The sequence below is a fragment of the Rhinopithecus roxellana genome, chromosome 22 (assembly GCF_007565055.1).
Source record: "Rhinopithecus roxellana isolate Shanxi Qingling chromosome 22, ASM756505v1, whole genome shotgun sequence".
In the NCBI taxonomy this organism is placed as follows: Eukaryota; Metazoa; Chordata; class Mammalia; order Primates; family Cercopithecidae; genus Rhinopithecus; species Rhinopithecus roxellana.
The window spans coordinates 12,344,860-12,361,912 of record NC_044570.1 but is presented as its reverse complement, the minus strand read 5'-3'; the positions used below and the strand labels follow the sequence as shown (position 1 = coordinate 12,361,912).

At 40.8% G+C, this 17,053-nt stretch overlaps 1 protein-coding gene across 1 annotated transcript in view; it reads right to left on the bottom strand.

Moving 5' to 3' along the window:
• Nucleotides 1-12,541, bottom strand: part of LOC104674201 (BCL-6 corepressor-like) — a 55,936-nt gene extending 43,395 nt beyond the window's left edge. Inside the window, exon 1 of the mRNA XM_010378462.1 lies at nucleotides 12,425-12,541. The gene's annotated coding sequence lies outside the window, so the exon portion shown is untranslated. The remainder of the gene's footprint in view (nucleotides 1-12,424) is intronic.
• Nucleotides 12,542-17,053: the final 4,512 nt, after the last annotated feature.

The window sequence follows — 17,053 nt, the reverse complement described above, 5'->3', positions numbered from 1 at the left end:
CATTAGACTCTCATAAGGAGCACACAGTCTAGATCCATTGCATGCACTGTTCACAAGAAAGTTTGCACTCTTATGAGACTCCAGTGCCACTGCTGATCTGACAGGAAGTGGAGCTTAGACAGTAACCCTCACTCACCAACCTCTCACCTCCTCCTCTGCAGCCTAGTTCCTAACAGGCTATGGATTGAAAAGGGTCCATTGCCAAGGGATTGGGGAACCCTGCAATAGAGGTAAAAAGGAATGTAAGAGAAAACTGAAAATTCCACACTAAAAAGCTAGATAATCTAGAAAAAATAAGTAAATTACTATAAACATACAACTTAATAAAAATCAAATATAAAGAATGAGAAAATTTGAAAAATCTTACAGTAAAAAGACTGAATCAGAAATCAAAAACCTTCAAAAAAGAAAAGCTCAGGATCAGAACCATTCACTGGAGAATTCTACTTAACAAGGAATTAAAACCTAAAACTCTTGCAAAAAAAAGTAAAGAGAGGAAAGAGTTCCACATTCATTGTGTGAAGATCTATACATTCATTCATTCCATATTGCCCAGATAGTAACACTAACAAAAAGGCTTAAGAAGAAACTATAGGTTATGTGAAAATCCTCAACAAAACACTAGCAATAATTCAACAGAACATTGAAAGCATTATACACCATGACCAAATTATGTAGGGTTTATGCCTACATAAATACAAGGGTATGCCAGAACATGAAGAAATGCAAGGAATGCAAGAAGAGTTCAACACCTGAAAATCAATCAATAAAATACATTCTCACTAAGAGAATGAAGGGGGAACATAAAATATCAACTCCATTTATACAGAAAATACATTTCCAAAAATTAACCCCATTTTGTGATATAGAAAAATACTCAGGAGACTTGAAATATAAGAAAACTACCTTAAAAAACAAATGTCACATATGGAAAATCTAGAACTATTATCATACCCAACAGTAAATGATAAAACACTTTTCCTGTAAGACCAACTACAAGACAAGGGTGCTTGCTCCAGATTCTTATATTCAACATGATACTACAAGTCTTAGCCAAAGCAAATAAGCAAAAAAAATAGTAATAAAATAAAAAGCATCCAAACTGGAAAAGAAAAAGTAAAAATATCTGTCCTTTCAGATGATACGATTTTATATATAGAAAATCTGAAAGATTCCACTGGTGGAAAACAAACAAATAAAAAAAACCTGTTAAAACTAATAAATGAATTCAGCAAAGTTACAGAACATAGAGCAATCAAGTTGTGTTTCTGTAAGCTAAAACATACCAAAATGGCTGACAAAAATTCCATGCATAAGAAAATTTTACAAACAGTAACTTTATTGAAACAACAAATCATTGCTGAAAAAAATTAAATATACAAATAAAGAGAAAGACATCCTATGTTCATAGGCTGGAAGACCTAACATTGTTAACATGTCAATACTATATTGACATGAAATACAACATGATCTCTCAGAATGTTAACGGATTGTTTTGCAGAAGCACAAAAACATATCCCAAAATAAATATGGAATCTTGGGAAACACCAAGTCATGAAATCGATCTTGAAAAAGAAAACCAAATTGGTGATCTCAAACTCCATGACACCAAAGCATATGACAAAGTTACAGAAACCAAAAGAGTGTGGTGCTAAAACAAAGAGAGAACCCAGAAATAAACCCTAAACCATATGGTCAAAAGAATAAAAGTGACAAGACCACCCGGGGGGAAAGAAGAGCCCATTCAGCAAATGGTGTTTAATAAACCTAGATACTCACATGCAAAAGAATAAACTTGACCCTTATACCATACACAAAAATTAAATCAACATTGGTTAAAGACCTCATGTAAGTACTAAAATTTTGAAAGACAGAAAAAAATCATAAACAGAAAGGTTCATGACACTTAATTTGGCAGTTATTTCTTGGGTATGACCACAAAATCAAAAACAGAAAAATGGAATTGCATCAAACTAAAACGCTTCTGCACAGTAAACAATCGGCAGACTAAAGGGATCTTATAGACTGGGAGACTGTTTCTTCTAGATTATTTAGTTTTTTTGGTGTACAAATTTCACAGTTTTCTCTTACATTCCTTTTTACCTCTATGGTGGGGTCCCCAGTCCTTTGGCAATGGACCCTTTTGCAAACCAAAAGGCTTTTAATTTGCATTAATACCCAAATATATAAGGATTTCCAGTCAATAGGAAAAAATTGAAAACAGGACTTTTAAAATGGCAAATAACTGAAAATACATTTCTCAAAAGAAGACATACAAATGACCAATAGGTATAGGAACAATGTCCAACCTCACTAATCATCAGGAAATGCAATGCAGTACCACAATGAGATATCATCTCACACCTGTTGCAGTGGCTATTACCAAAAAGATAAAAAATATATTGACAAAGGTGCAGAGAAAAGGAAACCCTTTTACACTGTCAGTGAGAATACAAATTAGTATATCTAGAATAGAAAATAGTATAAAGTTTCCTCAAAAACTTAAATATAGAACTACCATATGATCCAGAAAATCTGCTTCACAGTAAGTCTCCAAAGAAATTGAAATCAGTATGTTGAACAGACATCTCTTCTCTCATGTTCACTACAGCATTATTCATAATAACCAAGACATAGAATCAAACGAAGGGTCCACCAATGGATGATGAGTAAAGAAAATGTGGACTATATGCACAATGAAATATTATTATGAAAATTACAAACATAAATATTATTATGAAAATCTACATTGCCTTGATGTGCCTTGGTTTTACTGTGGCAAAATATATATAATATAAAATTTACCATTTTTAAGTGTAAGTTCTGTACCAAAAGAAGGACATGATATCATATGCTACAACGTCAACGAATTTGGAGGACATTTTGCTGAGGGAAACAAACTAGTCATGAATACTACATGATTCCACATATATAAGACATCTAAAGCAGGAACACTCAGACACAAAAAGGAAGTGGCTGTCAGGCACTGCAGGAAGAAATGGGTGGTGGTCTTCAGTAAGCACAGTGTCTCTGATTTGGACAATAAATTTTGGAGATTGGTTGCACAACATGAATGTAGGTAATTCTACTGAACTGTACACTTAAAGTCGTTAAGATAGTAAATAAATGGGGTTTTCACCACAGCTTAAAACCCCCAAAAAATTGTTAAAAGGACACTAGCAGGAAAATTAAAAAGCAATTGATGAAATGGGAGAAAATTTTAGCAAATCATATATCTGATGAAGGATTAAAATTCTCAACATATAAAGTATAACAGCCCAATACGACCACCAAAACAACCCAACTAAAAAAATGGGTAAAGGACATAAACAGGCATCCAACAAAGGTATAAAAATGACCAATAAGCACATAAAAAGGTGCTTAACATCGTGAATCTTTGGAAAAATGTAAACCAAAACCACAATGAGATATCATTAAGATGGCTATTAAGGTTTACCCCATTAGGATGGTTACTACCAAAAACAAAACAATAAAATGAAACAGTGTAACAAGTATGGGGAGGATGTGGAAAAACTGGGACCCTTTTTAATTGCTGGTAGGAAGGTAAAATCATACAATCAGTTTGCAAAACCATACTGTGCTTCTTCCAAAAATTCAACATATAATTACCATTCTGGTCCAGCAATTCCACTTTTTGGTATAACACAGAAGAATTGAAAGCAAGAACCTGAATAGTGCTTTGTATACCGGTGTTCATAGCAGCATTATCTGCAATATCTAAATAGTGAAAAAATGTCCGGTGATGGATAAATGAATAAATAAAATGTGTGTGTATATATATATATGTATATGTATATACACACACATATATATGGCATGAATGAACCTTTAAGATACTATGCAAGTGAACGAAACCATTTGCAAAACAACATATACTGTATTTAACTTACATGGATTACCCAGAATAGTGGAATTTGTAGACACAAATTGGAATTGTGGTTGATATGGTTGATATAGCTGAGTGGGGAAAGAGCTTTTAATGGATTTAAAGTTTCAGTTAGGGAAAATAAAGAAATTCTGAGGATGCAGAGTAGTGATGATAGAACAACAATTTAGATGTACCTAATGCCACAGAACCTATACTTAAAATAATAAATTTTATATTATATTGTATATATAACCATAATAAATCTAAAGCACATCAAAGAAAAAAAATCCAAAAAAGAAAAAGAAAAAAGAAAATACTCAACTATTGGTAAGAATGTTGCAGCCCCAATGGAAAAGAGCCTGAAATTTCCTCAAAGGAACAAAGAAATAGGAAGTTGGACTGAGGACACGATTAGCACCAGGGTGTCTTCCACTGTCTCTGTCTTCTCTATATAGACTGAATATTGAGATTTATTAAAGTCCACACATTACACTTCTCAGGTAGCACAGACAAAATGGAAGGCATCTTAGAAACCACCCAATATAACACAAATCAATGCCTCTCATTTCTTTATGCAAGCACAAAAGGGCCTGTCCCTAGAAAAGGAGAGGCTAAGAACAAAAATCATTTTCATGTAAATCATTTGGCATAAAATTAATCTGTATCAGGTAGAAGCCTCCAATAATGCCCTCAAGGTTGCCAGCAGGATCATGTAAGAAGCATTGCAGAGGGAAATACTACCCACTGTTGCTATCTGCTGCTATCGCCCTCCTGCCTATCTACACACACCCATGCTCCCAAGTTCTGCGGTTACAACAAAATGAGTCTTAGCGAAGGAAAGCAGAGGAGAGAACTGGAAATTCAGAGTAGAAAGTTCAGTGACCAAGTACTTGACTCCCGTCAGCAGCAATATAGAGAGAAGGAGAAATATCCTTTCCTCTTCGTAGACCAAAGTTCTGTAACACTTACTACACACCAATTGGCCTTGGCAATCCAACTAATTTTTTCCATGCCTGTACTTTCTGTCCCCACCGGAATCTTGATGAAAAGAAACTACATGGTCAATGGTGCAGCTTCACATGCCACAGGGAGGCTCTAGTACAGCAAAAGCCTCATTGATAATACTGCTGAGCTTACTAGGAAATGGACACGAAGATACCATCCCTCTACCTTAACCCACCCCCATCTCCACTTTTACAGTCATTCAGGAAACCTTCCAAGCTGAATGAAGCTTTGCTTCCCATTGTTGGCCCTTCCTCCCCTACAAAGATACAAGTGAGGTATAGGCAACCATTGGGGATAAAGCAGAGCAGGGCAGGGCAGGCCCTGGGAAGTACTGGGGAAAAGGAACTAGCCAGTAAATCAGCAAGGAGAGTATAGGAAAAATCCAGGCTTCGCCACAGAACCCCTCTTGCAAAAGTATCTTAGGACAGGTGCCTCTCCCAGATCAACTGTTGCTGAGGGACTCCTTTCTCCATTAATCTCTCAAGCTACTACATCTGCTTTTTAGTTCCTCTCATTTTTTACACATTATGCCACATGCTGAACCATTAGGGAATTATTTGCCTATGTGACAGCAGAAGCACTTGAATGTTGGGGTCCCTCAATAGGAGAGGTCCCAAAAGAAGAAATCTGTATCAAACATGGTGAATTAGCATTACTTCTTTTCCCACAAGCACTTTCTTGATCTGGTCCCAACAGAGCTTGTTGCCACTCACAGTGATGGGTGAGAGGGGTTTGTTTAGGGAGGGACGGATCCAAAATAGGCAGATCTACAATAACTATTTATTTAAACCCTGAGTGCCTGTCAAAGCACTTGCCTCCATTAGAGTATCATAGGAAAAAAACGCACTTGAGCTAGGTATTTTAAGTCATGCCTGTAATCCCAGCACTGTAGGAGGCCAAGACAGGAGAATCACTCTAGCCCAGGAGTTTGAGACCAGCCTGCACAACAAAGCAAGACTTACATCTACAAAAACTTAAAATAAAACATTTAGCCAAGTGGGTGGTATGCACCTATAGTCCCAGCTCTTCTAGGGGCTGAGGTGGGAGGATCATTTGTCCAAGTGTTAGAAGCTGTAGTCAGCTAGGAGCATACTAAGGGACTCAAGCATGGGTGATAAAACAAAACCTTGTCTCTAATAATAATAATAATAATAATAATAATAATAATGTACTTAGTAATCCCCTCTATCCAACAAAATAGAACAAACTCTACCATAAAGCTAATGGCAGCATTTATGAGTATACACAGGGAATATAAAGAAACTTTACTCAGGAGTTCTGAGATTCTTTGCTCTTAATCCAAAGTCTGGGAGTCCATGGAAAGCAGGATGAGGGCCAGAGCACAAAATGGGAATCCATTTTCTTTACAAGGAACAAAGGGAACCCCATGGGTGCTGCTTAATCTTAGAAGTCTAAAAACGCAAAAGAAAGCCTTAGAAAAACTTCAGTGTATCAACCGCCCACGGTTACTTTTCTGGTTGATCAGAGTTCAGCCACTCCTCCTTGCTCCATGGGACTACACACACTATAACACATTGAATTACCTCCAAAGAGCATCAAGCAGATGTAAGCATGCTGGTACAAATGAGGCCTACCTTGGAGCACAGTAGAAAATGACTAATACATTGCATACAATTAAAAATATTTTTTCTATAATTTGCATTTACTTCAGAAAAATGCCAACCGAAGTCCCTCCTCAAAAGCAGATTAAATCCTGAAAGTACAAGCCCAACTGTAAACAGGAAAAGGCCTCTAATGTTTTCACACTACAGGCTTGTTTATCTGTAAGCCTTTCCTCCAGAAGAAACTCAAGCAGGTAAAATGGAAGCAACAGTCCTCCAGAAGATGGCATAAGTCATAAGAAGAGACCAATATATAGAACTGGCAAGAAGTTTAGGTATCACTCCAGAAGCATTTCTGTGCTCCCCATTAGGAATCCTAAGTATATGTAGAAGCCCACGTTAAAACTTAGGGAGACTGGAGGGAGGGGGAATGGAAGTGGTAACAAAGAAATGCAAGCATCCTGCAGGTATTCACCAAAGATTCAAAGTAATGTAGAAGAGCAGGATACAGATTAAGTCAGCCCTAAATGACTCTCTGAACCCCAGGTTCTATGGTTAAAAGCTATCAACTTCAGAGTTCCTAAAGGGTAAATTTTACACTAAGTTTGCTCCAACCCAGCCAAAAGGCAGACCTACATTTCTGATCATCTTCACTTTGCCTGCTTTGGTGACTTGGGTAGTTGAAGGATTCATTGAATAGTCAGCACTGCAAATTGATCTGTTTCCCAACATGATGCCTCTCTGAAGTACCTGGAGAGGTGCCAGGAACTTGGAAATGGCCTATGACTATGAACATCTAGTTTAATAAGTCACAGAGTGGATGATACAGTAGGCTGACCTGAAGACTACACTTTTGCATCGTACAATTGAAGGCAAAAATACTTCTGAAAGGGGAAGGCTTATAAGGGATATAGATTGTCAAAAGCCAGTTGGCATTCTTTCTTCCTAAATATACCCTCTTTGAGTCCCGGGACCGTACAATGTTGCATTTCCAATCTGGTAAACAGTGCCAAGTGTAAGGAATAGAGCACACTCTTATTTCTAACTTGTCTGAAATAACAAGGCCGTTTCAGAAGGAAACAGGGACTTTCAGAGTATTCTGCAATTTCCAGGATTATTATTACATAGCTAAGGTATTATTAAATAATTATTTAGCTTAATAATTCTTATAGCAGGCTTATTACTTACAACTTAAAAGTTATTTTCTCAAATCTTAAAAATTCTGTTTCAAGCAGCTGAGAAGCCAGGTGTACAGAACCTGGCCAAACTCCTCCACGCAGAAACACTCATGACCCTGTAAGCCTTCTGCCATCACCTCCGCCTAACAAGTTCACTAAACCACAAAATACAAACCATCTTGCACCTCATCCCAATTCTAGGAAGTCAGAAAGATGTGTGTTAAGTAAGGAAGTTCAGCTTAGCTTTCTCAGCAGAAGACATTCTGGCCAGAAACTAGCAGCCACCTCTGCACTTCCTCTGTGGGTTTTCATACTGTGGGCTTTATAAGTGCTGAGGAAAGAAGACTAGAGACACTGTGGTAATCCTTGCCAATAGCTTTTACACTATTTACAAATTCATGATTGATGTAAACAGCCTTCATATTCCCCTTATCAAAGTCAAACCAAGACTAGTGATACAGCTACAGATCAAACCTTAATGGCAGTTCAAAACAAGTCCCATACTGGTCAGCTTCACCAGAGACATCATAAGCAAAAGAACTCTGCCATTTCTTATAGATTTCTGTGTGGTTTATCAGCCCTCTCCCAGAATTTTCTCCTTGTGGTAAAAAGAAAGCATGATTCCTACAGCCCATTTCCTCAGCTAGAAATAAAGGTTGTTCAAATCTCTAGGACTGATTGCTACACTCAGCAAAAGCAGGAGCTGATCTATCCTGGACATGCTGATGTTTTGGAAGTAAGTCCTACAGGTATCTGTGCATGTCACAAAGGCCTAATCTGTCCTATAGCCCACAGCATTTGTTTTGTAAATTGCCCACCTCAATGTCTCCTTTATGATATTTGGTTAACTTCATTTCCATAGTATCATTATTAGACCAAATTACAAGACTAGTCAGTCCTTAAATATACTTCAACTAAATACTTACATGAGGCACATTATATGGTTTACCAAAGGCATTACCTTGTATCATAAACTTTCACTAGAAATACAACTGCCCTAGACACAAATCTTGGTCTCTCTCTAAAGAATATTTTTTATATATAATTGACATTGTACTGAACAATTAAATTTACCAGGTCAGTTTACCTCCCATCTTAGCTCCTTGTTTTTTGTTTGTTTGTTTTGTTTTGTTTGTTGTTTTGATTTGGTTTTTGTTGTTGTTTAGGTTTGGTTTTTGTTTTTTGTTTCTTTCTTTATGAGATGGAGCTCCACTGTTGTCACCCAGGATGGAGTGCAATGGTGTGATCTCAGCTCACTGAAACCTCTGCCTCCCAGGTTCAAGAGATTCTCCTGTCTCAGCCTCCCAAGTAGCTGGGATTACAGTTGTGTGCCACCATGCCCAACCAATTTTTGCATTTTTAGTACAGATGGGGTTTCACCAGGTTGGCCAGGCTGGTCTCAAACTCTTGACCTCAAGTGATCCACCCATTTTGGCCTCCTAAAGTGCTGGGATTATAGGCATAAGCCACCATGCTCACCTTGTTTTATAAACAGTATTTACCCAACTACAATTATTTTCAAAGTATATAGCTTGGGCCTTGCTTATATCAAAACATAGCTTTAACTGAGTGTACTCAGAGAAGGGGTGAAGGTGGGGAGTGGAAGGACAGGAAATTATTTTCAAGCCTTTTTGTTTTCTTCAACAACAGAGGCAGTGGTGGAACTGGGCAAGTCAAAATGTGTGTTCTAGCTTTTGGTCTGATTAAAACTTGGTTTATTGTCTAGAAACCTTGTTAAATGCCTTGTTAAATGCTTTGAATCTCCCATTTAGCAGTTCTGTACAAATGCAAACTTGAATAGCTCTAGGCCTACTACATCTTAAAAAAAAAAAAAGAAAGAAAGAAATGTAATGTCCAAACAATGCAAATCCTAGACAAGTGTCATATTATCACATGACAAGTGCCAAGGCATTTCCTCTCAAAAACCCATGAATCTACATCTTTCAACCTTTGTAATGTGTTTTTCTATTGACAGCATTTTATATAGCATTTAGTAAGCACAGCCTGATTGTGTTTCACTGTGACACTGAGCAAAATAAAGGGTAGAAAACCGGTGGCTCAAGCCTGTAATCCCAGCGCTTTGGGAGGCCGAGGCGGGAGGATCACGAGGTCAGGAGATCGAGACCATCCTGGCTAACATGGTGAAACCCCGTCTCAACTAAAAAAATACAAAAAACTAGCCGGGCATGGTGGTGGGCGCCTGTAGTCCCAGCTACTTGAGAGGCTGAGGCAGGAGAATGGCATAAACCCAGGAGGCGGAGCTTGCAGTGAGCTGAGATCAGGCCACTGCACTCCAGCCTGGGCGACAGAGTGAGACTCCGTCTCAAAAAAAAAAAAAAAAAGGGGGGGGGGGTGGGTAGAAAACCAGTAAGGGTAGGAAGAGTAGTCTACAGAAGACCGTCATGCTAGAGATATGTCTTCAGGTGGATAAGGATAAATAGCATTTAGGAGTATTTCTACTGGCAAAAAAGAAAACGACAGTATTTTTTTGGAGGAAAAAAAGCCACTCTCACTTGTCTAGTGGCTCAAAGGAGAAAAGCTGTGCAGATGTAAAGCATCTGGTTACAGCTTCCATTCCAAACATAAACCAGTTTTTTTCATGACACTCTGCCCTCAGTTGTCAGGTACGCAGATCTGATTTTCTACGCATGCTAGAAACTTTATTAAAAACACAAAACATAAATCAGCAATCCCTGGGCGACTTTACTGAACAGCACACTGAGCCCTTATAACATCCAGATTTAATCCTTATCAAATGTATCCCACACTTCTGCTTCTGCAGCAGGCCACTTCTGTCTCACCTGTTCCAATCAGGTCTCCTTCCTTTAGCAGCTCCTGTTCCCTTCCCCAAAATAATTATGAAAAACTTACCAGCCAGGCATGGTGGCTCATGCCTGTAACCCAGCACTTTTGGAGGCGGAAGCAGGCAGATCACCTATGGTCAGAAGTTGAGACCAGTTTGGCCAACGTGGTGAAACCCTGTCTCTACTAAAACTACAAAAATTAGCTGGGCATGGTGGTGGGCACCTTTAATCCAAGCTCCTCAGGCGGCTGGGGCAAGAGAATTGCTTGAACCTGGGAGGTGGAGGTTACAGTGAGCCAAGATCATGCCACAACACTCCAACCTTGGTGACAGAGCAAGACTCTTGTCTCAAAAAAAAAAAAAAAAAAAAAAAAAAAAAAAAAAAAACAAAAACAAAAAAAACGTGCCAAAGGGCATAGTGATAAGAGTTTTGGAACCAATGTCTAAACCATAAAATGATCCTATTTAGTGGGAAAAAGAAAGATTCAGTCCTTTCATATGGACTCCTTTAAAACACAAAAAAACTGACATAAAGGGAAAGAGGGAAACCCACAGAAATAACCTCAGTGGGGAGTATTAACTGGTCAGTCCCAGGACACTGGCATATCACTGTCAGAGGGAATAGCAACAGCAAGAAATGAAGGTGCAATCCACAAAATGTGACTGGCTAGCTAAGGCAATGATTTATCCTTCAGACAATTATGTCCCTAGTGTTTTTCTTTGGTCCTTAAGATGAATGACTGTTCAATCTTAACAAATGAAAAACTTACTGAGGCTTGAGGGCCCTAAATAACTTATCCCTAAGGACAAAACTAAAATGAGCCACTCAAGCTCAAACCTGGAAGTGCCCAGAGAAGGCAATTGCTGGTCTAATTTTTCCACTTGAAATCATTATTTTCTCACGCCATATTCCTGAGTAAGTTTGGAAGACTTCCTTAATATTCCTTCCTAAATAACAGTAAAAGGATACCATTTCAGTCCTAGAAACTAAGTTCACCAGGAACCTTGAACCCAGTTTCTCTTACCTGCAGTAAACTTTTAGCACGTTTTAAACTTTCATACTTTTTTCCTATATCCCACTCTCTACTATGAAATTGGCTGCCTTAGTGTAAGGTCATTAGTCCCCAGAAGACCCCACTTTCCCTTCTTCCAGGAACCCAGAATAGGAAGGAAACAAACAAACAAACAAACAAACAAACAAAAAGGTAGGTTGGCTACTCTCAGGTCTCCAACTCATTTGCTCTAGTTTTGCCACGTAGTGAACAAATCTATTTGCCTCGGGCTAATGTCTTCAAAAAGTATTTTCACACTGGTCACAGAGCTGAAACAAAACTAGCAGAGAGGAGGAAGGGAAACAGGTGAATGAAGAAACTAATAGGAGTGGCTTGCAAGCCAAGTACTGTGCCCTACAATGCTCGCGCTGCCACAAAAAGCCAATTAACGAAGCAAATTAGTGTATCCTTTCCTCTCCGCAAAAGTTCGCCCTAGAAATAAAAAACCACTGAAACTTAGGGGTGGCAAACATCGGCTCCAATGCCCAGGGTTACCACCAGCTCAGCTCCGTGGGGACGCGCAGGGGGGGCACCAGATCATCGGCCACCCCTACGGATTTCCCAGTCTTGGACCGCTTGCTTCTCCCGACCCCAAAACTCCAGACGTGCGAAATGGCTCCGCGGTGTGACCCAGTAGTTAGCGGCAGGAGGGACAGCCGGGTGATGGCAACTTGTTTTGCCGGCCAAGCACGCCGCGATGGTTCGCCATCCCTGGTCTGCGGGGCAGTCCTCCGCAAGTGACTTTTTAAGACTTTCCAGCCTCGATAATCCGGCAAAGTTGCGACCTCACCCCCTACAGAGCTCTGGGTGGGGTGGAAAGGGCCCTCCTCAATCCCTCTGGTAGCATCCCAACACTTCCGGACAGGCGACGTCCCGCCCAGGCACTGAGAGACAGAACTCAAGTTGCTGACTTCCCCTAACCCAACCAGGCTTACTTGGTCCTCGTGGGGCTGGAGGATTCCCAAAGCGATCGCCTACCAACCGAGGCCGGGAGCTCGGTGTCAGAAACTGCCTACAAATCCAACTGTCCAGTCCTGTCTGAGGCAGGCGTGCAACGTGCACCGCAAGTTCGCGCACTATCGGAAGTGTCTATAGCTTCCGGAGGGGGGACAGGGAGGGAGCAAGGCGGAAGGGGGCTGTCTTGGAAGAAAAAAAAAAAAAAAAAAAAAAAAAAAAAAAAACTTTTGCAATAAAAGTCTTTTGTATTCCGGTCATGATAACTAGAACTCCGAAGAACAGAAATTGGTGTTGGAGGAAGGTGCCAGACATGGTAGGGAGCGACTCCTACTGGCCCTATAAATCTACCCCTAGGCAGTTACTATTAGCATTAAAAGATCCTCCTTTCTTCTATGCAATACTGCCTTTTCATAATCTTCCCCCACCTAAAATGGTACTCCTCCCCACATTCTGAAATCACAAGGACAAACATCACTTGGAAAGTTGTAACCCCGGGGCGGACACCGTGGCTCACGCCTGTCATTCCAACACTTTGGGAAGCCGAGGCAGGTGGATCACGAGGTCACGAAATCGAGATCATCCTGACCAACAGGGTGAAACCCCGTCTCTACTAAAAATAGGAAAATTAGCTGGGTGTGGTATTGGGAGCCTGTAGTCCCAGCTACTGGGGAGGCTGAGGCAGGAAAATCACTTGCACCAGGGAGGCGGAGGTTGAAGTGAGCCAAGATGGCACCACTGCACTCCAGTCTGACCAGACTCTGTCTCAAAATAAACAAACAAACAAACAAACAAACAAACAAATGTGGAGACCTCCAAATCTCTTGGTTATCTCACATGCCCTGCTCCTAGCACCCTAACCTGGAACCCTGATCTGAAACACTTTACCCAGCAGTTCCTCTAGATGCATATAAAAGAAATTTATGGTTTAACTTCAGGTTTTCAACCTTAGCGTAACTCTGTATCCATGAAGTCAATATGACAAGTATAATCTAAAAGTTCTATCTGCCCTGTGTCGATGTCAATTAATCATTCGCCTATCGTCTTTGAGATCACAAGTTATATTTTCTGCTGGATTAAAGATCTTCGAACAGACTTCCCACGGAATCTAATCGCCAGGAGTGAGCAAATTAAGTGCAGAGTGGCAATGCTGGTTGAGGTAACAGGGCGCTACCAAGGGAGAACAGCTCAGTTGCTAAAACCCACAATGACTCTCACTCGACAAATATTCAGACAATCCCTTGGCAGGAATATACTAGGGACAACTGCCGAAGGCAGTCCAGATAGCTGTAGACCAAGGCAATTTGGCCACCACACGGACTGACAAAAGAGGTCAGTCACTCTGACCAGAACGTCTTCTTCTGGCTCAGATACCTGTGCCTCAGCAAAGAACAGAATTTGCAGAGGAAATAGGGAATTCTGGCCAAAAACACTGGAAAAAAAAGCCAGTATGAGTGGTAGCCAAATTTGTCCTCCTACCATTCTGACTATGTCTCTAGCAGGGCTGAGACATAACAGGAGGCACAAGAAGTCCTGATGCAAGAGGGTCCTCTCCAGCAGAGAAAAGAACTCACCTGCCCCATGTGGAGACCTCAACACACTCATGCACACATGAGAATTACATGTGTAATTCTAAGGCCTAATAAAGGACCTTTTGGACTTAAGCCTGTAATCCCAGCACTTTGGGAGGCCGAAGTTGGGGGAAACCACCTGAAGTCAGGAGTTCAAGACCAGCCTGGCCAACATGGCAAAATCCCCATCTCTACTAAAGCTACAAATATTAGCTGGGCACCATGTCGGGTGCCTGCGATCCCAGCTACTTCGGAGACTGAGATAGGAGAATCACTCAAATCCATGTAGTGGAGGATGCAGTGAGTCGAGATTGGGTCACTGCACTCCAGCTTGGGCAACAGAATGAGACTCCATCTCAAACACCAACAATAGAAAGGGACTTTTGAGCCCCTTTAGCCCTGGGGCTGGTAGGAGGTAGGGAAGAGGGGTGGAGAACAGGCTGTTGTATGAGACACCATGCCTCAGGCAGAAACCCACAAAACCTCTTGCCCCTCCCATGTTTTTCAAAACCTCCAGGATGGCATTCCCAGGGCTGCCTGGAGCTTCTGGGGGAAGTCCTGGTGACCCTGGGATTCTGGTGGCATTCAGGCCCAGCCAGCAGCTAATATGGGCTCCACCCAAGAGCAGTCTTGCCAGCTTAAATCCTGCTATGCTAGGGTGGTGAAAAATCCTTGAAGCAGGGCAGAATTTACATGCACGTCTGGGTTGGTGGGGGCTCATACTAATCTATCCTACACAGGCCTTCCTGATGGTTCACCAGAGGGGTGGGATGGGGGAGGGAAATATACAAAAATGAAAGCATTCTTTTGGCTTTGTCTTTCCCAGGCCACAAGACCTTGCATCACTTAAGATAACAGAACCACAAAATATGTAATATCCACTACCCAGGATCAGAAAGTAGAAAAATATTCCTCCCTTAATCTACCGTCATCCATCCACTCAAAGTCAATAACTCAAAATATCTTAGAAATCTTGCTTCACGATGAACACATACCCTCTTTTCTGCCTCAGAATGGAAGAAACAATAACCAGAATAAATTTTAAGAATTGAGGGCCATCCACATTCAGGTATGTAGCTTTGCCCTCTGTTTCCTGTTTCTGTATCCCACAAAGATGCACTATTTCCCTGTGAACAAAAACATTATGAATATGAGTGTGGTTGTGTAACCCATGCTTCCTTCACAGTGTTGTTCTCTCTCATCAGGGAAGTCTTCATCACATATTGAAGAGATTTTCTCATTCACCCTGTGTCCCTAAGCATGGATAGATAGACGTTCATGGAACTTTTTGTGTTTCCGAGTAACCATCTTCACACCTTTAAATAGGCTTTTGTCCCTAGCAATATCTTATAAAATTTCTGCCCAGTATTAAATTAAGCAAAATCCTGTATTTTTTCTCAAATATAGTTACACTTTTTGTCTTTGTATTCAATGTTTACATTTCTAGTTCTTTATGGACAACTGAGTGCCAAGTGTCTTGATTTGTCTTTGTGCATGTTAGCCTGACATACATATTAAACTGAACATTCTTGATACATACAGCTCCCTAACTATTCAAATTGTCTTGTTCTGCCTACTACCAATAACATGATAATCTAGAACATGTTTCTTTTTTTTTTATAGAAAAAAAAGGAAAACAATTTTGCGAATTAGTAACATTTATAGGGCACCAATGTCTGATCTGTAATCCATCCATGAATGAGCAGCTCCGCAAAGAACTGTACTAATAATGTCTGCGTGGTCATTAAGTTTTTAGACCAATCCATTATTGGCACCCCAAATCATCCACACTTCAGTCTCTTGCTGCTGAATGAAGGCTTTTCCCCTCCATTTTTCTGATTCTGACTCCTCACAAGTTCAAAAGGTGTCTATTTATGTCCCGTTTGCTCTCTCCAATGCCTAACTGCAGACATTGGCATGGCACTTTAGGCACATGTTCTCAGTGTGCATCTGTCTTGCTTAGGGCCTGTACACGTGTTAAGGCTGAGCAGACCCTCCTCTACTCTAGCACTAGCATGAAGCCTCTCGGAAAACAGGTTTCCATCTACATCTCCCAAAATTAATTCCTTAAGTGAGCCCCTTATGTTTGTTCACAGCTCCCCCAGTAAGACTGATAAGCTCAAACAAGCCCATGTGGCATCTCCTTTAGGTTTGCCAAATTACCAAGCACGTGTAGACTATGAAGTGCACAGAGAACAGAAAATCCTAAACCCACATTCCTGTGCCCTCTAGGCTTTGTTCTCTTCCCCCGCCGTTGGTACAATTTGAACTATGTTCAAATATTTGAAAAGAAAAAAAAAAAAAAAACCTCTGTATTCTTCCCTCCAATTTATTCTATCGGAAACCGCAAACTAGCTGGCGCAATATCTGCTGACCTGCATAAGCTTTCTCCTATTTCTCCACCTTCCTCTGCATCCCACCAGCACTCTGGCTTCCAAACTCCAATCCCCAGCTCCACACTCCCTCCCTGCTCCTCCCCCTACTCCCTTCCTGCCCCGCCCTCAGCCCCCCACCACCTTACTTCTACCAAAAGAAAGCCTTTAAAAGGATTTGTCACAGGAAGACTAGTAACACCGGAGACATCAGAGAGACCCTACCCAGGTCTTCCGGCCCGCGTGGTACATAGCGGACGGAACCTGGGCAGGGTGAAGGCGCCTGTATGGTGGGAGACCAAAGGACTCATATTCATCCACTCAAGAGCAAGAACAGAAAATCTTGAGTTGTCCTCACCATTCCCGGTTTCTGGAGCTCTGGCCAGCACGGCTTGTGAAGATTCTGAGGCAGTCAGAGCTCCCGAGCAGAGCTGTTTAGCTTTGTTTGTTGTTTTTGTTGTTGTTTCTTGTTTTTATTTTGTTTTGTTTTTCAATTTATAAATCTAGTTGAATCGCTGACTGGGCGGAAAGTAATAGTGTCGTATTTAGAGAACAGGTGACAGAAGAGCAAAGCGAGAAACAGGAGCCAGATAGCAACTCAATGTGGTGCGAGACGAATGCACAATTAACGCGGCCATAAACAGAAAGGAGGACCCGGCTGTGCCTT